Below are 21,526 nucleotides of genomic sequence, written 5' to 3' on the forward strand. Positions count from 1 at the left end.
GTATATAGAGCAGTGTGTATAGTATATAGAGCTGCCTGTACAGTATATAGAGCAGTGTGTACAGTATATAGAGCAGTGTGTACAGTATATAGAGCAGTATATACAGTGTATAGTGCAGTGTGTACAGTATATAGAGCTGCCTGTACAGTATATAGAGCAGTGTGTACAGTATATAGAGCAGGGTGTACAGTTTATAGAGCAGCCTGTACAGTATATACAGCAACGTGTACAGTATATACAGCAGTGTGTACAGTATATAGAGCTGCCTGTACAGTATATAGAGCAGTGTGTATAGTATATAGAGCTGCCTGTACAGTATATAGAGCAGCCTGTAGAGTATATAGAGCAGGGTGTACAGTATATAGAGCAGTGTGTACAGTATATAGAGCAGCCTATACAGTATATAGAGCAGTGTGTACAGTATATAGAGCAGTGTGTACAGTATATAGAGCTGCCTGTACAGTATATAGAACAGGGTGTACAGTATATAGAGCAGCCTGTACAGTATATAGAGCAGTGTGTAGAGTATATAGAACAGTGTGTATAGTATATAGAGCTGCCTGTACAGTATATAGAGCAGTGTGTACAGTATATAGAGCAGTGTGTACAGTATATTGAGCTGCCTGTACAGTATATAGAGCAGTGTGTACAGTATATAGAGCAGTATATACAGTGTATAGAGCAGTGTGTACAGTATATAGAGCAGTGTGTACAGTATAAAGAGCTGCCTGTACAGTATATAGAGTAGTGTGTACAGTATATTGAGCTGCCTGTACAGTATATAGAACAGGGTGTACAGTATATAGAGCAGCCTGTACAGTATATAGAGCAGTGTGTACAGTATATAGAACAGTGTGTATAGTATATAGAGCTGCCTGTACAGTATATAGAGCAGTGTGTACAGTATATAGAGCAGTGTGTACAGTATATTGAGCTGCCTGTACAGTATATAGAGCAGTGTGTACAGTATATAGAGCAGTATATACAGTGTATAGAGCAGTGTGTACAGTATATAGAGCAGTGTGTACAGTATAAAGAGCTGCCTGTACAGTATATAGAGCAGTGTGTACAGTATATAGAGCAGCCTGTACAGTATATAGAGCAGTGTGTACAGTATATAGAGCAGTCTGTACTGTGTATAGAGCAGTGTGTACAGTATATAGAGCAGCGTGTACAGTATATAGAGCCGTGTGTACAGTATATAGAGCAGCCTGTACAGTATATAGAGTAGTGTGTATAGTATATAGAGCTGCCTGTACAGTATATAGAGCAGTGTGTACAGTATATAGAGCAGTATATACAGTGTATAGTGCAGTGTGTACAGTATATAGAGCAGCCTGTACAGTATATAGAGCAGGGTGTACAGTATATAGAGCAGCCTGTACAGTATATACAGCAGTGTGTACAGTATATAGAGCTGCCTGTACAGTATATAGAGCAGTGTGTATAGTATATAGAGCTGCCTGTACAGTATATATGTGACACCCCAGGGGTCTGGTTGCCACAGTGATAGAGATGTTATGTCTGAGAGCAGGTGGGAGGTCCTTTGGTCAGGGATCCTGTGCATGCCACACCTCCTGCCCAGTCTTGGGTGGGGAAGAACTTCCCCTATATAAACCCAGGGCTGAAGCAGGGTTAGGAGTCAAGGAGAGTAGAGACAAGAGACAGTCATAGGAAGAAACAGCTGGAGCTCAGTGGGAGCAATACTACTACGAGTCAGGGGCTGGCAGCTGCAGAGCTCGCCCTGACTGAGAAGCTTTCTTACCGGACCCGGCGTCCGAGGCTGTGGGGACTAACTCTTACCCAGCAGCAGAAGCCGACCGGCAGGGGATTTCAGGTCCTCAGGCCCAGAAACCCGAAGGCACGGTCACACGTGTGGGACCAGCACCGCCATCGTGGAGCGGAAGCCAATAGAAGGCCCCGAGTCACCGGCCATACGGGTGAGCACCACACGGTACACTCAGGGACGTGGGCTACTTATATCCGCTTCTAGCAAGGTAGCCAGAAGAGTACAGTCAGTTTGGGAGGCCTACAACTCCGCCTGGCCAGGGGAGATCCCATCTGCTCAAGGACTGACCAGGCCCCGTTCGCTAGCAAGTACTCCGGGAGGGTCTATCGTTGTTACCAGTAAAGACCCTGAATTACACCGCACCGTCTCTGAGTGGTTCCTGCTACCCCCATCTTCCACGTCGGCTGCCCTGAGGCCATACCCCTCCCGTTGGGGGTTATACTATCACGCTGCACAATTCTACACCGGCCTCAGCGGTCTGCCCTGCAGCGGCAGCTCCATAGCTGCAAATCAACGGGTGGCGTAGTCGACACTCAAATAACATCTATCAAGACTGCCACACACTGAGTCTGACCCCCTGGGCACGGACCGGGTCCCCGCCACTCGGAGACTACAACCCTCATCTGATCCGGTTCCGGGTAAGCCCCCGTGCGCGAGACGCTACGCGACACAGCAGGCCCAGGGGCGCGTCAACTTTGGCGTAGTCGGCAGGATTTCGTGCCCGCAACCACCGGGTACTGCGTGCCTGAAAAGCAAAGACTGTTCAAACTTACCAGTGGTGAGGTTTCCCGCCATCCGGCGCCATCTTCTGCCTTCTTCCCGCCATCCGCGAAGTTTTCCCGCCATCCGGCGCCATCTTCGGCCTTCTTCCCGCCATCCGTGGAGTTTTCCCGCCATTGGACGCCATCTTGAGGACGCCGCGCGGGAAGAAGAGGGGCGTGGACTTCGAAAGCGCGCGAGAACTGAATCCCCGCCTCACGTCCGGACGTTGCGTAAGGTCCTGGAAGGAGCCCAGCAGACGCCGACGTCACTGGAGCGCGACGGAAGGTCCTCAACCCTGACGATCTACTGCGGAGCCGCGGCCTACGGAACAGGATCATCGCAAGGTAGGCCACGGTCCACTAGGGGGGAGGAAGATGTCGGATACGGAGGAGAGCTTCACTGCCTCAACCCCCGCCAGCGCCACCGCTGCTGCAGTTATGCCCTTCACCATGCCCTATATCCCGGGAGCAGCTTGGCTACCCCAGTACTCAGGGGAGTCACATACCCTGCATGACTTTAGAGAAAAGCTGGATAGCCTCTTCCAGGTGTACCCCCTCACAGAAGAGCAAAAAGTGAGCATCCTGGTGGCCCAACTAACCGGGGCAGCTAAAAGGGAAGTAAAATCCTGGCCACCTGGGAGGAAGACTGTCGCAGGGATACTAACCCGGCTGAAGGATACCTTTGATACCCGCACCTCAGCCGAGATTAAGCTTAGATTCTACGGGTGCAAGCAGCGAGCGCATGAGAGTATAAGGGACTATGCACTAAACCTACAAGAGGCCCTGAGGGCCATTAAGCAGACCGACCCTGATGGAGTGGGAAACGAGGACAGGCTGTTGACTGAACAATTTATAGAGGGACTGTATTGTAATGCCCACCGAACCCAGTTGCGGGCGATGGCCTTACAGGATCCCCATCTGGGCTTTGCACAGTTCAAGGACAGAGCCATCCGGGTGCTCCGAGAACCGGCACCGGGTGGCGTTATGACCCACAGGCGCCCAGCTATTACTTACCACCAGGAGGCGGCGCCCTTGTCGGCAGGGCCTGTGGGAGCTGATGCGCAGGCTTTGGACAATGACCCGGCTCCAGACCTACACCATCAGGTCCAAGAGCTAGCTAAGAGCGTTGCTGCGCTAACCCGAACTGTGCAGTCTTTACAGGTTTCCACCCCAGGGAAGATCCAGCTGGCATCCGGACCGGAGGACATCCCGTGGCGTCGACCAAGGAGGACCCCACCGGCCAGAGGAAGACCCAGTGACCGATACAGCGAGGACGGACGACCCATCTGCCGCCGCTGCAATCAACCCGGACATATGGCAAGGTACTGTTCTTTAAACGGGCACAACCTGGGGTAGAGGGCCAACCCCCAGGAAAAAGATCACCAGGCCCATCGAACTGGCGCGACAGATATGTGGGAGGACGTCCAGTCTTGCCGGTGGTACTGGATGGCATTCCCATGAGTGCCCTACTGGACACCGGGTCGCAGGTCACCACCATCCCGTACGTGCTCTTTAAGCAGTACTGGAATGACTCGGATATTACCCGCTACCCTGACGACGACTTGAGTATCATCGCCAGCAATGGCCAGCCCGTGCCACAGATCGGATTTAAAGAGGTGACCATCAAAATCGGTAGAGTCGAACTGGCAGCACAGGGACTGATCATTGTAGATATTGACAAACATGAGAGTCACCCAAAAATAACTCTAGGAACTAATGTAATTGAAAATTGTCTTGCAGAGGTGATTTTCCTTTTACAGCAGGTTGCCAAGAACGCCAGCTCCGGCGAGCAGCGGGTGCTCCAGAAAGAGATCCGGGCACTGATGCGACGGCAACAGGTGGAACTCTCCGGCGGTGAGATTGGTAGCGTAAGAATGTGTGACCCTTTTCCTATTGCCATGCCCCCAAAAAGTGAAATGATGATTTGGTGCCGGGCAGCTATTGGTCTGAGAGGTAGGGATTATCAGGCAATGATAGAACCAGTTTACTCAGACAGTAGGCCCACCATTTTGACAGCACGGGGGGTGGTTGATGTACGCCATGGGAGGGTGCCCGTTCGCATAATAAATATCGGGGAGAGGGAAGTGTACCTGCCCCGGTATGCCACGCTAGCCAAATTATATACCATTAACCAAAATTCTATACAATCTGTGGAACCCTTGCCTCCATCTCACCCGGAGGAAGGTAACGGCTCTAAGAAAAACATGGAGGACTGGTGTCAGCAACTACATCTGGGTACTGACTCCACTCCCTCACACCAGAAACAAGGAGTCTATCGGGTGGTTCAGGAGTACGAGAGAGTGTTCAGTAAACACCCGTTAGACTTCGGGCGAGTCAAGGGGGTAGAACACCACATCCCCACGGGAGACCATCCTCCTATAAAAGAGAGGTATCGACCCGTACCCCCTGCCCACTACCAACACGCCAAGGGGATGCTTAGAGACATGAAGGAGGCTGGGGTGATCAGGGATAGCTGTAGCCCCTGGGCAGCTCCACTAGTCTTAGTCAGAAAAAAAGACAACACCATGAGGATGTGTGTAGATTACCGGAAAATCAACCGTATCACACACAAGGATGCGTACCCCTTACCAAGGATAGAGGAGTCATTGGCTGCTTTAAGATCTGCTAACTTCTTCTCTACCTTGGATCTCACTAGCGGGTACTGGCAGGTTCCTGTAGCAGAGGCGGACCGGGAGAAGACCGCATTCACCACCCCGATGGGACTTAGCGAGTTCACCTGCATGCCGTTCGGACTCTGCAACGCACCAGGAACCTTCCAACGACTAATGGAGTGTTGTCTGGGCCACAGAAACTTCGAGACGGTCTTGTTGTACCTGGACGATGTCATCGTATATTCCAAGACGTATGAGGACCAACTGAAACACCTGGCGGAAGTGTTCGAAGCTCTGGCGAGTTACGGCCTAAAGGTGAAACCCTCCTAGTGTCACCTCCTGAAACCAAAGGTGCAGTACCTGGGACACGTGGTGAGCGCTGACGGAGTGGCTCCCGACCCTGATAAGATCACCGCAATTAAGGAATGGCCAAGCCCCTCCAGCGTAAAAGAAGTGCGGCAGTTCCTCGGGTTCGTAGGCTACTACCGAAGGTTTATTCCCGGTTTCACCAAAAAGGCAGCACCTATGCAGGACCTCCTGATAGGCCAGTCCTGGAAGGCCAAGAACCAGAAGCCGCCCTTCAAATGGGAGGAGTTGGAAGAAGAGTCCTTCCGCCAGCTGAAGATGGCCCTCACGGGGGACGAAATCCTGGCGTACCCGGATTATAGCCAGCCCTTTATCCTCTACACCGACGCCAGTAACATCGGGCTAGGAGCCGTACTGTCCCAGATCCAGCAGGGGAAGGAACGAGTAATCGCCTACGCCAGCCGAAAACTGCGACCCACCGAAAGGAACCCCGAGAATTACAGCTCATTTAAGCTAGAGTTTAACCCGTTGACACACCTGGACACGGCAAGACTCGGTGCCCTGGAGCAGAGGTGGATGGCCCGTCTGTCCAACTACGAGTTCACAATCAAATACCGGGCCGGACGCTCCAATACCAACGCGGATGCCCTGTCCAGGATGCCCAACCTGCCGGACGAAGGAGAAGATCCGGAGGGACTGGAAGAAGTTGAACTCCCTGCGTTCCACCGTCATGGGACTATCCAGTATTCCCACTGGGTAAGGAGTAAGCAGGCTGCTACGTTGAACCCCTTACCTCACTACAACTGGGCGGAAACGCAAGACAGCGACCCTGCCGTCCGACTGGTGAAGGAGATGCTGACTCGCCCGGAGGCTTGCCTTGAACCAGACGCTCCGGAGGAAGCCAAACAACTATGGGCAGAGAAGAGTCGACTGTTCCTTTACAAGGGGAAGTTGTGCCGCAGAATGGTTAACTCCCGGACGCATGAACTACTCTGGCAAGTAGTGGTGCCACGAAGAGACGCAGCCATGGTGATGGAGGCATACCACGACGGAGCTGGACACTTCGGGTGGAAGAAGCTGGAGTTCCTGCTGCGCGAGCGATTCCACTGGGTAGGCATGAGGGGAACCATTGAGAAGTGGTGCAGAGACTGTGGCCCGTGCAACCTGAGAAGGAAGGACCGTGCCAGCCAGAAGACTCCCCTGCAGTCCATCGTCACCCGGCAACCGTTGGAACTGGTAGCCTTGGATCATGTAAAACTGACCCCAAGCAGAAGTGGCTACGTCTACGCGTTAACCATCGTGGATCATTACTCCCGGTTCTTGGTTGTCGTCCCCGTCAAGGACTTAACGGCTCAAACAGCAGCTAGAGCCTTCCAGCAGCACTTTTGCCGTCCACACGGGTACCCGGACCAAGTGCTGACGGACCAGGGACCTGCCTTTGAAGCGGAAGTCTTCCAGGAATTCTGCAATCTGTATGGCTGCCGGAAGATAAGGACGACACCCTACCATCCGCAAACTAATGGACTTTGTGAGAAAATGAACCAGGTGGTAATGGATCTTTTAAAAACGTTGCCCCTGGAAGAACGCAGTCTGTGGCCTGAGAAGTTGCCCGATCTGGTGGACCTATACAACCACATCCCGGTAGGTTCCACCAACTGTACCCCGGCTTACCTAATGAGGGCAAGACCTGGTAAGTTACCTGTTGACCTGGAAATGGGAGTCCTGACACCCGAGGACACTTCACCAGAAACAGACTGGGACACGGAGAGGCAGCAGCAGTACCGGAGAGTACAGGAGAGCGTGGAGCGAAGTCTCTGTCAGGCTAGGGAAAGACAAGAGAAAACTTACAACCAGTATGCTCCCGCTGTTCCCCTGGTACCCGGAGAGCAGGTCTTGAAGAGGAAGAGACGGCTCCACAAGTTGGACGACCAGTGGGAAAAGGACCCGTACACCGTACTGCCCTCAAGCCACGAGAACCCGAAGGTTTGTACCATCAGTAAAGACGGAGGGGAAACCACAGCTATTGTATCCCGGGACTACCTGAAGAAGTGTCCCGAACAACTGAGGAACCCTGAAGAGGAACAAGAAGACCATCGACCCGTAGAGGAAAGGGAAGATATGGTTAGTACTGTGCTCGGGGACTTCCCTCGGTCTTGGACTCAAGTCAATGGTGCAGTTGTGGTACCCGTACTCACCTTCCTCCAACCAGCATCCCAAGCACCTACGGAGCAACAGGTAGAGCTGGAAGAACAGCCGGTCCAGGAGGCAGAAGACCCCACACCCGCAGACCAGGAGAATCAACTCTCTGCTTGCAGTGAGCCTGCCATATCCCTAGTGAGCCAAAGAGCCGGTAGACAGCTGCCCAGTTTACCCTTGACAGCTCCTACACCCTGTAGTTCAGGGCTAGGCAGTCAGCTCCGTAGGTCCACTAGGGCCACTAGAGGCCAGTTACCCGCACTGTGGAGGATTTGAAGTGTATAAATTGTTTTATTTATGTTTACCTGTGTATTGTTGCTTGTGTATAATTTTGTGTTTCTAGTTATTTGTAGGAGTCCTTGGTGGATTTACCAGGAATCCTTGTACATAGTTGGAGCGCAACCCAGGACGGACTAAAGACTGTTAAGGACTCGGGGTAGGACAAACCCCTACCTGGTTAGGTCTCCCTGTTTTGGTGAAATGGACACCTTGCTTTTCTTCAAAGACTGCACCCGGTTACGGACATGCCGTAACCATCTTTATATGTTTTTCTTATTGTATTATTATTGTTTTTATCTTGTTATGTTTTTCTAAAATATGTTTAGTCCCGGAGTACAGTATATAGAGCAGTGTGTATAGTATATAGAGCTGCCTGTACAGTATATAGAGCAGCCTGTACAGTATTTAGAGCAGGGTGTACAGTATATAGAGCAGCCTGTACAGTATATAGAGCAGTGTGTACAGTATATAGAGCAGTGTGTACAGTATATAGAGCAGCCTGTACAGTTTATAGAGCAGTGTGTACAGTATATAGAGCAGTGTGTACAGTATATAGAGCAGCCTGTACAGTTTATAGAGCAGTGTGTACAGTATATAGAGCAGTGTGTACAGTTTATAGAGCAGTGTGTACAGTATATAGAGCAGTGTGTACAGTATATAGAGCAGCCTGTACAGTTTATAGAGCAGTGTGTACAGTATATAGAGCTGCCTGTACAGTATATAGAGCAGTGTGTACAGTATATAGAGCAGCCTGTACAGTATACAGAGCAGGGTGTACAGTATATAGAGCAGTGTGTACAGTATATAGAGCAGCCTGTACAGTATATAGAACAGTGTGTATAGTATATAGAGCTGCCTGTACAGTATATAGAGCAGTGTGTACAGTATATAGAGCAGCCTTTACAGTTTATAGAGCAGTGTGTACAGTATATAGAGCAGCCTGTACAGTATATAAAGCAGGGTGTACAGTATATAGAGCAGTTTGTACAGTATATAGAGCAGTGTGTACACTATATAGAGCAGCCTGTACAGTATATAGAGCAGTGTGTACAGTATATAGAGCAGTGTGTACAGTATATAGAGCAGCCTGTACAGTTTATAGAGCAGTGTGTACAGTATATAGAGCTGCCTGTACAGTATATAGAGCAGTGTGTACAGTATATAGAGCTGCCTGTACAGTATATAGAGCAGTGTGTACAGTATATAGAGCAGCCTGTACAGTACATAGAGCAGCGTGTGTATAGTATATAGAGCAGCCTGTACAGTATATAGAGCAGTGTGTACAGTATATAGAGCAGCCTGTACAGTATATAGAGCAGTGTGTACAGTATATAGAGCAGCCTGTACAGTATATAGAGCAGGGTGTACAGTATATAGAGCAGGGTGTACAGTATATAGAGCAGCCTGTACAGTATATAGAGCAGCCTGTACAGTATATAGAGCAGTGTGTACAGTATATAGAGCAGCCTGTACAGTTTATAGAGCAGTGTGTACAGTATATAGAGCCGTGTGTATAGTATATAGAGCAGCCTGTACAGTATATAGAGCAGCCTGTACAGTATATAGAGCAGTGTGTATAGTATATAGAGCAGCCTGTACAGTATATAGAAGAGTGTGTACAGTATATAGAGCAGTGTGTACAGTATATAGAGCAGCCTGTACAGTATATAGAGCAGTGTGTGCAGTATATAGAGCTGCCTGTACAGTATATAGAGCAGTGTGTACAGTATATAGAGCAGCCTGTACAGTATATAGAGCAGTGTGTGCAGTATATAGAGCTGCCTGTACAGTATATAGGGCAGTGTGTACAGTATATAGAGCAGCCTGTACAGTATATAGAGCAGCCTGTACAGTATATAGAGCAGTGCGTTTAGTATATAGAGCTGCCTCTACAGTATATAGAGCAGTGTGTACAGTATATAGAGCAGGGTGTACAGTATATAGAGCAGTGTGTACAGTATATAGAGCAGCCTGTACAGTATACTGAACAGTGTACAGTATATAGAGCAGCCTGTACAGTATATAGAGCAGCGTGTACAGTATATAGAGCAGTGTGTATAGTATATAGAGCAGCCTGTACAGTATATAGAGCAGCGTGTGCAGTATATAGAGCAGGGTGTACAGTATATAGAGCAGTGTGTATAGTATATAGAGCTGCTTGTACAGTATATAGAGCAGTGTGTACAGTATATAGAGCAGCCTGTACAGTATATAGAGCTGCCTGTACAGTATATAGAGCAGTGTGTACAGTATATAGAGCAGCGTGTACAGTATATAGAGCTGCCTGTACAGTATATAGAGCAGTGTGTACAGTATATAGAGCAGTGTGTATAGTATATAGAGCTGCTTGTACAGTATATAGAGCAGTGTGTACAGTATATAGAGCAGCCTGTACAGTATATAGAGCTGCCTGTACAGTATATAGAGCAGTGTGTACAGTATATAGAGCAGCGTGTACAGTATATAGAGCTGCCTGTACAGTATATAGAGCAGTGTGTACAGTATATAGAGCAGTATATACAGTGTATAGAGCAGTGTGTACAGTATATAGAGCAGCCTGTACAGTATATAGAGCAGTGTGTACAGTATATAGAGCAGCCTGTACAGTATATAGAGCAGTGTGTAGAGTATATAGAGCAGCGTGTACAGTATATAGAGCAGTGTGTACAGTATATAGAGCAGCCTGTACAGTATATAGAGCAGTGTGTACAGTATATAGAGCAGCCTGTACAGTATATAGAGCAGTGTGTAGAGTATATAGAGCAGCGTGTACAGTATATAGAGCAGTGTGTACAGTATATAGAGCAGCCTGTACAGTATATAGAGCAGTGTGTAGAGTATATAGAGCAGCGTGTACAGTATATAGAGCAGTGTGTACAGTATATAGAGCTGCCTGTACAGTATATAGAGCAGTGTGTACAGTATATAGAGCAGCCTGTACAGAATATAGAGCAGCCTGTACAGTATATAGATCAGTGTGTACAGTATATAGTTCAGTGTGTACAGTATATAGAGCAGCCTGTAGAGTATATAGAGCAGTGTGTACAGTATATAGAGCAGTATATACAGTGTATAGAGCAGTGTGTACAGTATATAGAGCAGTGTGTACAGTATATAGAGCAGTGTGTGCAGTATATAGAGCAGCATATACAGTGTACAGAGCAGTGTGTACAGTATATAGAGCAGTGTGTACAGTATAAAGAGCTGCCTGTACAGTATATAGATCAGTGTGTACAGTATATAGAGCAGTGTGTACAGTATATAGAGCAGCCTGTACAGAATATAGAGCAGCCTGTACAGTATATAGATCAGTATGTACAGTATATAGAGCTGCCTGTACAGTATATAGAGCAGTGTGTACAGTATATAGAGCTGCCTGTACAGTATATAGAGCAGCCTGTACAGAATATAGAGCAGCCTGTACAGTATATAGATCAGTGTGTACAGTATATAGTTCAGTTTCTACAGTATATAGAGCAGTGTGTACAGTATATAGAGCTGCCTGTACAGTATATAGAGCAGCCTGTACAGAATATAGAGCAGCCTGTACAGTATATAGATCAGTGTGTACAGTATATAGTTCAGTTTGTACAGTATATAGAGCAGCCTGTACAGTATATAGATCAGTGTGTACAGTATATAGTTCAGTGTGTACAGTATATAGAGCAGCCTGTACAGTATATAGAGCAGGGTGTACAGTTTATAGAGCAGTCTGTACAGTATATAGTTCAGTGTGTACAGTATATAGAGCAGAGTGTACAGTATATAGATCAGTGTGTACAGTATATAGTTCAGTTTGTACAGTATATAGAGCAGCCTGTACAGTATATAGTTCAGTGTGTACAGTATATAGAGCAGCCTGTACAGTATATAGAGCAGGGTGTACAGTATATAGAGCAGTCTGTACAGTATATAGTTCAGTGTGTACAGTATATAGAGCAGAGTGTACAGTATATAGAGCAGTGTGTACAGTATATAGAGCAGCCTGTACAGTATATAGAGCAGTGTGTACAATATATAGAGCAGTGTGTATAGTATACAGAGCAGCCTGTACAGTATATAGAGCAGTGTGTACAGTATATAGAGCAGTATATACAGTGTATAGAGCAGTGTGTACAGTATATAGAGCAGCCTGTACAGTATATAGAGCTGCCTGTACAGTATATAGATCAGTGTGTACAGTATATAGAGCAGCCTGTACAGAATATAGAGCAGCCTGTACAGTATATAGATCAGTGTGTACAGTATATAGTTCAGTGTGTACAGTATATAGAGCAGTGTGTACAGTATATAGAGCAGTATATACAGTGTATAGAGCAGTGTGTAAAGTATATAGAGCAGTGTGTACAGTATATAGAGTAGTGTGTACTGTATATAGAGCAGCCTGTACAGTATATAGAGCAGTGTGTACAGTATATAGATCAGTGTATACAGTGTATAGAGCAGTGTGTAAAGTATATAGATCAGTGTGTACAGTATATAGTTCAGTGTGTACAGTATATAGAGCAGTGTGTACAGTATATAGAGCAGTATATACAGTGTATAGAGCAGTGTGTAAAGTATATAGAGCAGTGTGTACAGTATATAGAGTAGTGTGTACTGTATATAGAGCAGCCTGTACAGTATATAGAGCAGTGTGTACAGTATATAGAGCAGTATATACAGTGTATAGAGCAGTGTGTAAAGTATATAGAGCAGTGTGTACAGTATATAGAGTAGTGTGTACTGTATATAGAGCTGCCTGTACAGTATATAGAGCAGTGTGTACAGTATATAGAGCAGCCTGTACAGTATATAGAGCAGTGTGTACAGTATATAGAGCTGCCTGTACAGTATATAGAGCAGTGTGTACAGTATATAGAGCAGCCTGTACAGTACATAGAGCAGCGTGTACAGTATATAGAGCAGTGTGTATAGTATATAGAGCAGCCTGTACAGTATATAGAGCAGTGTGTACAGTATATAGAGCAGCCTGTACAGTATATAGAGCAGTGTGTACAGTATATAGAGCAGCCTGTACAGTATATAGAGCAGTGTGTACAGTATATAGAGCCGTGTGTATAGTATATAGAGCAGCCTGTACAGTATATAGAAGAGTGTGTACAGTATATAGAGCAGTGTGTACAGTATATAGAGTAGTGTGTACTGTATATAGAGCTGCCTGTACAGTATATAGAGCAGTGTGTACAGTATATAGAGCAGCCTGTATAGTATATAGAGCAGTGTGTACAGTATATAGAGCTGCCTGTACAGTATATAGAGCAGTGTGTACAGTATATAGAGCAGCCTGTACAGTACATAGAGCAGCGTGTACAGTATATAGAGCAGTGTGTATAGTATATAGAGCAGCCTGTACAGTATATAGAGCAGTGTGTACAGTATATAGAGCAGCCTGTACAGTATATAGAGCAGTGTGTACAGTATATAGAGCAGCCTGTACAGTATATAGAGCAGTGTGTACAGTATATAGAGCAGTGTGTACAGTATATAGAGCAGCCTGTACAGTATATAGAGCAGTGTGTGCAGTATATAGAGCTGCCTGTACAGTATATAGAGCAGTGTGTACAGTATATAGAGCAGCCTGTACAGTATATAGAGCAGTGTGTACAGTATATAGAGCAGCCTGTACAGTATATAGAGCAGCCTGTACAGTATATAGATCAGTGCGTTTAGTATATAGAGCTGCCTCTACAGTATATAGAGCAGTGTGTACAGTATATAGAGCAGGGTGTACAGTATATAGAGCAGTGTGTACAGTATATAGAGCAGCCTGTACAGTATACAGAACAGTGTACAGTATATAGAGCAGCCTGTACAGTATATAGAGCAGTGTGTACAGTATATAGAGCAGCGTGTACAGTATATAGAGCAGTGTGTATAGTATATAGAGCAGCCTGTACAGTATATAGAGCAGCGTGTGCAGTATATAGAGCAGGTTGTACAGTATATAGAGCAGCGTGTACAGTATATAGAGCAGTGTGTACAGTATATAGAGCAGTGTGTATACTATATAGAGCTGCTTGTACAGTATATAGAGCAGTGTGTACAGTATATAGAGCAGCCTGTACAGTATATAGAGCTGCCTGTACAGTATATAGAGCAGTGTGTACAGTATATAGAGCAGCGTGTACAGTATATAGAGCTGCCTGTACAGTATATAGAGCAGTGTGTACAGTATATAGAGCAGTATATACAGTGTATAGAGCAGTGTGTACAGTATATAGAGCAGCCTGTACAGTATATAGAGCAGTGTGTACAGTATATAGAGCAGCCTGTACAGTATATAGAGCAGTGTGTAGAGTATATAGAGCAGCGTGTACAGTATATAGAGCAGTGTGTACAGTATATAGAGCTGCCTGTACAGTATATAGAGCAGTGTGTACAGTATATAGAGCAGCCTGTACAAAATATAGAGCAGCCTGTACAGTATATAGATCAGTGTGTACAGTATATAGTTCAGTGTGTACAGTATATAGAGCAGCCTGTAGAGTATATAGAGCAGTGTGTACAGTATATAGAGCAGTATATACAGTGTATAGAGCAGTGTGTACAGTATATAGAGCAGTGTGTACAGTATATAGAGCAGTGTGTGCAGTATATAGAGCAGCATATACAGTGTACAGAGCAGTGTGTACAGTATATAGAGCAGTGTGTACAGTATATATAGCTGCCTGTACAGTATATAGAGCAGTGTGTGCAGTATATAGAGCAGCCTGTACAGAATATAGAGCAGCCTGTACAGTATATAGATCAGTGTGTACAGTATATAGTTCAGTTTGTACAGTATATAGAGCTGCCTGTACAGTATATAGAGCAGTGTGTATAGTATATAGAGCTGCCTGTACAGTATATAGAGCAGTGTGTACAGTATATAGAGCAGCCTGTACAGAATATAGAGCAGCCTGTACAGTATATAGATCAGTGTGTACAGTATATAGTTCAGTTTGTACAGTATATAGAGCAGCCTGTACAGTATATAGATCAGTGTGTACAGTATATAGTTCAGTGTGTACAGTATATAGAGCAGCCTGTACAGTATATAGAGCAGGGTGTACAGTATATAGAGCAGTCTGTACAGTATATAGTTCAGTGTGTACAGTATATAGAGCAGAGTGTACAGTATATAGATCAGTGTGTACAGTATATAGTTCAGTTTGTACAGTATATAGAGCAGCCTGTACAGTATATAGATCAGTGTGTACAGTATATAGTTCAGTGTGTACAGTATATAGAGCAGCCTGTACAGTATATAGAGCAGGGTGTACAGTATATAGAGCAGTCTGTACAGTATATAGTTCAGTGTGTACAGTATATAGAGCAGAGTGTACAGTATATAGAGCAGTGTGTACAGTATATAGAGCAGCCTGTACAGTATATAGAGCAGTGTGTACAATATATAGAGCAGTGTGTATAGTATACAGAGCAGCCTGTACAGTATATAGAGCAGTGTGTACAGTATATAGAGCAGTATATACAGTGTATAGAGCAGTGTGTACAGTATATAGAGCAGCCTGTACAGTATATAGAGCTGCCTGTACAGTATATAGATCAGTGTGTACAGTATATAGAGCAGCCTGTACAGAATATAGAGCAGCCTGTACAGTATATAGATCAGTGTGTACAGTATATAGTTCAGTGTGTACAGTATATAGAGCAGTGTGTACAGTATATAGAGCAGTATATACAGTGTATAGAGCAATGTGTACAGTATATAGAGCAGTGTGTACAGTATATAGAGCAGTATATACAGTGTATAGAGCAGTGTGTAAAGTATATAGAGCAGTGTGTACAGTATATAGAGTAGTGTGTACTGTATATAGAGCAGCCTGTACAGTATATAGAGCAGTGTGTACAGTATATAGATCAGTGTATTCAGTATATAGAGCAGCCTGTACAGTATATGAAGTTATCTGTACATTGTATACAGTATTGTGTTTAATATATACAGTAGTAAGTACACTGGATGTAGCAGATTGTTCAGTTTATACAGCAGTCAGTACAGTATAGAGAGAATGTGTACCTTATATACATGAGTTTTTACACTATATGCAGCAGTGTATAACAGGGGAGATGTAATAAAGTCCCATTTGATATACAGTATATTGCAGTACTGTTTGTACTCTCCATAATTTCTTTAGGAGCATTAAGCCTCTCATGGACATATCCTTACACTCATACATGAATACTGACTTTATTTCTTTTTCACGGATCTCACCGACACATTTGTTAATGTCACGGGTATATCTAATTTAGACACCGCCATGTCGCATTTCTCCTTTGTATCCCAGGAGTCTTTTGTTGTATTTATATACTCAACCTCCAATTAATTTCCTTCCCTTTACATATCTCTTCTTCACAGACACATCACACTTTCAATATATATTTTTCATCAAGAATTAGTAAATTATTTACATTAATATGTATTTTTTATATTTCCACTAGTTGTCTTTTAATTCTCATGCAAAACATTTTTTTCAGTCACAATGATTAAAAATTAATCTTACCTTTTATAGAGACACCATTTTTTTATTTGCATTGATTACTTATTTTTTTTTTTTACATTTATTTCTACTGAATATTTTTTTCATTAGTGCATACAACATTTTTTAAACCTTTTTTTCCTTTTGGAAAATTCATTTTTTTGCTCAATGTTCTCTTTTTCACTTTTTTTTTCTTTTACCCCAGCATTATTTGTATTTGACAATGGAATGATCACGCACACCTCATATGGGCGGCTTTATCAATTGGTGCAATTTTTTGAATCGTCAAACTTTTTAACCCCTTAGTGACCAATAGATGTCTTTTTACTGACCTGCTATATAAGAGACTAGCGTTCCCCCACAGGTGACTATCCTGTAACTGTCACCTGTACACGATAGCTGCCAACTTGCTGCATCAGCCACAATCAGTGTTAGCACCGACCTTGGACGTTTAACCCCTTAGATTCTGCTGTCAATAGTGACTACAGCATCTAAATAGTTAACAGATTGTGGGGGCGCCCTCTTTGACCTCATCGGCACCCTGAGATCTTGATTGCGTGGTCCTGATGTTTGCCATGGCAGGTAATGGCCAAATAACGGCCTTAGAGTGTTCCGGCTATAGTGGCCTGTTCAGAAGTTATCAAAATTTAGGTGGTAAAAATAAACTTTTTCATTCTTTTCATGCCACTTTCCATTATTTCCTGAAAAGAACCAGAAGGGTTAATGAACTACCTGAAAGCAGTTTTAAGTACCTTGAGGGGTGCAGTTTTTAAAATGGTATGACTTTTGGGTGGTTTCCAACATATGGGACCCCCAAAGTCACTTCAAAACTGAATTGGTCCCTATAAAAATACATTTTGTAAATTTCCTGGAAAAAATGAAAAATTACTGCTACATTTTTAAAACTTCTAAAATGTTAACAAAATAAAACAACGCTTTACAAATGGAGCTGATGTAAAGCAGACATGAGGGAAATGTTATTTAATAATGTTTTTGTGTGGTATGACTATTGGGATTAAAGGGATAGTCATACAAAGTTTGAAAATTGCAATTTTTAAAATATTTTTGTCAAATTTCTGATATTTCTGATATTTTTATAAATAAACTCAAAACATATTTAAATAGTGATATTATGATCTGCAAAAAGTACTAAGGAAAGTAAGGGGAAAGCTATCCCTACAGTAAGACTAAGCTGAATCCCTACAATGTAGCGGGCTGCCTGTTCCTTGCGAACAGACCCGCCTTAGTCCTCGAATAGTCTGAACGAAGACCTATAGCATAAGGGAGGGGTCCCTAAAAGAACTTAGGACTGGAACAAAAATGGGACTCCTCCTAAACAGAGAAGTTGTTGCAGAACACAAAAAGATAAACTGACAAAAGGTACTAGAGGTCCCAGAAGGACCAAGCGAACTGACAGAGAAAGGCACCGAAGCACCTGGCTAGCAAAACAGACAAACAACACTGAAGTCCAGCACAGCCAAAAGGGTGGAGCTGGAATATAAAGGCAGATGGTCACGTGTCCGCAAAACACAAGATGGAAAAAACAAACAAAAAAACAAACAGGAGGGTTCTAACAGTACCCCCTCTTTTATGAGGATCCTCCGGATCCTCCAAGCCCAGGCCTATCCGGAAACCTCCTGTGGAAAGCTCTAATAAGCATAGGAGCAGAGACATCATCCGCCCTTACCCAGGAGTTATCTTCGGGACCGAAACCCTTCCAGGAGACGAGATACTGTAATCTCACTCTATGCCATCTAGAATTCAAGATACGAGAAATTTCATTTTCGCCGTCTTCCACCACAGGAGGAACTGAGACAGTGGCATCCCTATCTGATACATCAGCTTTTTTCAACAAGGAAACATGAAACACAGGATTAATCTTCCAGGAAGTAGGGACATCCAACCTAACAGCAGACCGGTTAATAACCTGAAGCACTTTAAATGGACCACAAACTTAGGACCCAGTTTTTTAAAGGGAATCATCAACAGCAAGTTCCTTGAGGACAACCAAACCATGCCACCCATAGTAAACAAAACCTCCTTACGTTTCCTGTCAAAATACTTATTGGACTTCCTGTTAGCCTCTTGAAGGTTGCAACGTACATTAGTCCAAACTGTCTCCAAATCACCGGAAAAATTCTCCTCCCCCGGCACCGTCAACCCCAATTTGGAGAACGAACCAAAAGGAGAACACCCAGCAGAGGAGGATGTATGATTGTTAAGAGCAAATTCTGCGAGAGGCAGAAGCTCAGACCACACCTCTTGATTGTCCGAGACAAAACAACGCAAAAACTGTTCTACATCTTGGTTCTTTCTTTCAGTCTGTCCATTAGACTCAGGATGATACCCAGACGAAAATGACAAATGGACTCCCAACCTGTCACAAAAAGCACGCCAAAAGCGAGCCACAAACTGAGGTCCTCTATCAGAAACAATATCCGTGGGAACACCATGAAGCTTGACAATCTCCTTAACAAACGTTTTAGCGAGAGTCTTGGCGCAGGGCCACGTAATGAATGGAACCAAATGACACATCTTACTAAAACGGTCCAAGACCACCCAGATGAAACCCTCGTACCCAGGCAGATCAGAAATAAAATCCATTGTGAGATGCGTCCAAGGCGTACTAGGAACCTCCAGAGGGCAAAGCAACCCCGCAGCAGGAGTATGTGAAGCCTTTGACCTAGCACACACAGTACATTGACGCATCCACTTTATGACTTCCTTCTGCCATCCAGGCCACCAAAAACTGCGACTGATAAGTCTCTTAGTCTCAGAAATTCCCGGATGACCTGCCAACCGAGACTCATGACACTCCACAAACAACTCTCTCCTAAAGGTTCTAGAAACGAACAATCTCCCATGGGGAGTGTTAGATGGAGCATCATCTTGAGCTTTCAGAATCCCATTCTCCAAAACGGAGTCCAATGCCGACACCACAACTCCTTTCTGTAAAATGGTCTCCTCCTCCTCGGCACCGACCGTAGGAGAGAAGCTGCAAGATAAATCATTGGCTTTAACATTCTTTGTACCAGGGATATAGGTAACAGAAAAATGAAACCGAGAAAAAAAAGTGCTCACCTAGCATTCAAGCACTTGGCAGCATTCAGATAGATCAAATTCTTATGATCTGTGAAAACCTGAATAGGAAATCTAGCGCCTTCCAAAAAATGACGCCAATGTTCAAACGCGAGTTTAATAGACAACAACTCCCAATTTCCAACATCATAATTCAATTCGGTTTTCAAATTTTTTTTCGAAAACAAGGCACAAGGATGTACTCTATCCCTGTTCTCCTAAGACAAAACTGCTCCGACCCCGACCGATGAAGCATCGACCTCGACCAAAAAAGGCTTGGTCTCATCAGGCTGCATAAGGATAGGGGTAGAACTGAACCTCTCTTTGAGATACTCAAACGCTTCAATGGCCTCAGTAGTCCACTGGGCCGTATTCGCTCCTTTCCTGGTGAGATCGGTTAAAGGCTTAACAATTACAGAAAAATTCTTAATGAATTTCCTGTAATAATTGGCAAAACCCAAAAATCTCTGTATAGATTTCAAACCAATAGGCTTAGGTCCTTCCTGAACAGCCTGAACCTTCACCGGGTCCTTCTCAAAGACCTCGCTGGAGACAATGTAGCCCAAAAAACTAATTTTTTTGCACAGCGAACTCACATTTCTCCAGCTTAACAAAGAGTGAATTATCACTCAATAACTGCAAAACTTCACGTACACTCTGCCAATGGGACTCCAGATCTGGTGAATAAATCAAAATGTCATCCAAATACACAACCACATTCTTACCAATCAAAGGTCTCAGAATGTCATTAATAAGGTTCTGAAAAAATGCAGGTGCATTGGTAAGACCGAAAGGCATCACCAGATTCTCAAAATGACCTACCGGAGTGTTAAAAGCAGTTTTCTATTCATCACCCTCCTTCACTCGTAACAAATTGTATGCCCCCCGGAGATCAATCTTAGAGAACCACTTGGCCCCCACTAACTGGTTACACAAGTCAGGAATTAACGGCAATGAGTAGGAATTGCGTACGGTAATCTTATTAATTTCACGAAAATCCAGACATGGACGTAAACCCCCGTCCTTTTTTTTAACCCCTTTCTGACCCAGGGCGTATTAGTACGTAGAGGAAGACCGTCACCGCTATGGACGTGGTGTACGCGCTCAAGCGCCAGGGCCGCACTCTCTACGGCTTCGGAGGTTAATTGTATTCTCTGCTCCATCCTGACAACCCAAAGGCTCTTTTCAGAGCCACCACATCTTCTGAGTGAGAGGCTACAATCTCCTGTTGCTGTGCCGGGAGCTGATCTCTACTGTGCACTGGTGATCTCTGTATTCTGGCTGGTGGATCGCTCAGGTGTCCAGTTTGGGTGATGTGATGTGTCTTCTTATGGATCTATAACAAATATTACACACGGTGGATGCGGGGGAGTGGTGATACATATAGCTCTGTGCACACAGCTCATACCCTGCTGTGATGCGATTATTACAGAACAGAAATCCAAGTCTTGCCATGAGATGAATGTGTTGATTCTGCTACATGATATTTTTTCAGATCAGTGTAGGATGCAGCGAATATTCACTGCATGAGGCAGCTGGATAGATGGCCGCCCTGTGTACCCGGTATGTAGACTCCAATGTGATGACCGCTGATCTGTTTAGCCAATGAGTAGTAACCAGATATAGGGGTTTCCTCCTTCGTTTAACTCCTTAGTGGCCGTGTGTCTGCTGATCACACACATGATTTACTCAAGCGGCTCCTTCCCCCACTACAGACCCGCAGCGCTCACATCAGGCTCCTGGTAGAACATGAGACTTGTCTTAGTCTGTGGTGGGATCGGAACCGACACCACAGGGAATCCGCAAAGAATAATACGCGGGTGAGTGAGGAGCCTCCTGCACGTGTAGATGGAGCGGAGAAGCATCAGATCACTGCTGAATATACAGATAACGGCACTGATTGGAATTAACCCCCTCTCCCCCTACATGAGGATTGTGTGGAGCGCAGAAAACCCAAGCAAAGTAATCGTCCAATTTATAGGTTTTGTGGAATAAAAAACATAATGACTGGACTCCATGCTTAAT

This window comes from Phyllobates terribilis, unplaced genomic scaffold (assembly GCF_046119375.1).
Source record: "Phyllobates terribilis strain yellow unplaced genomic scaffold, ASM4611937v1 Scaffold_9__5_contigs__length_417890890, whole genome shotgun sequence".
Classification (NCBI taxonomy): domain Eukaryota; kingdom Metazoa; phylum Chordata; class Amphibia; order Anura; family Dendrobatidae; genus Phyllobates; species Phyllobates terribilis.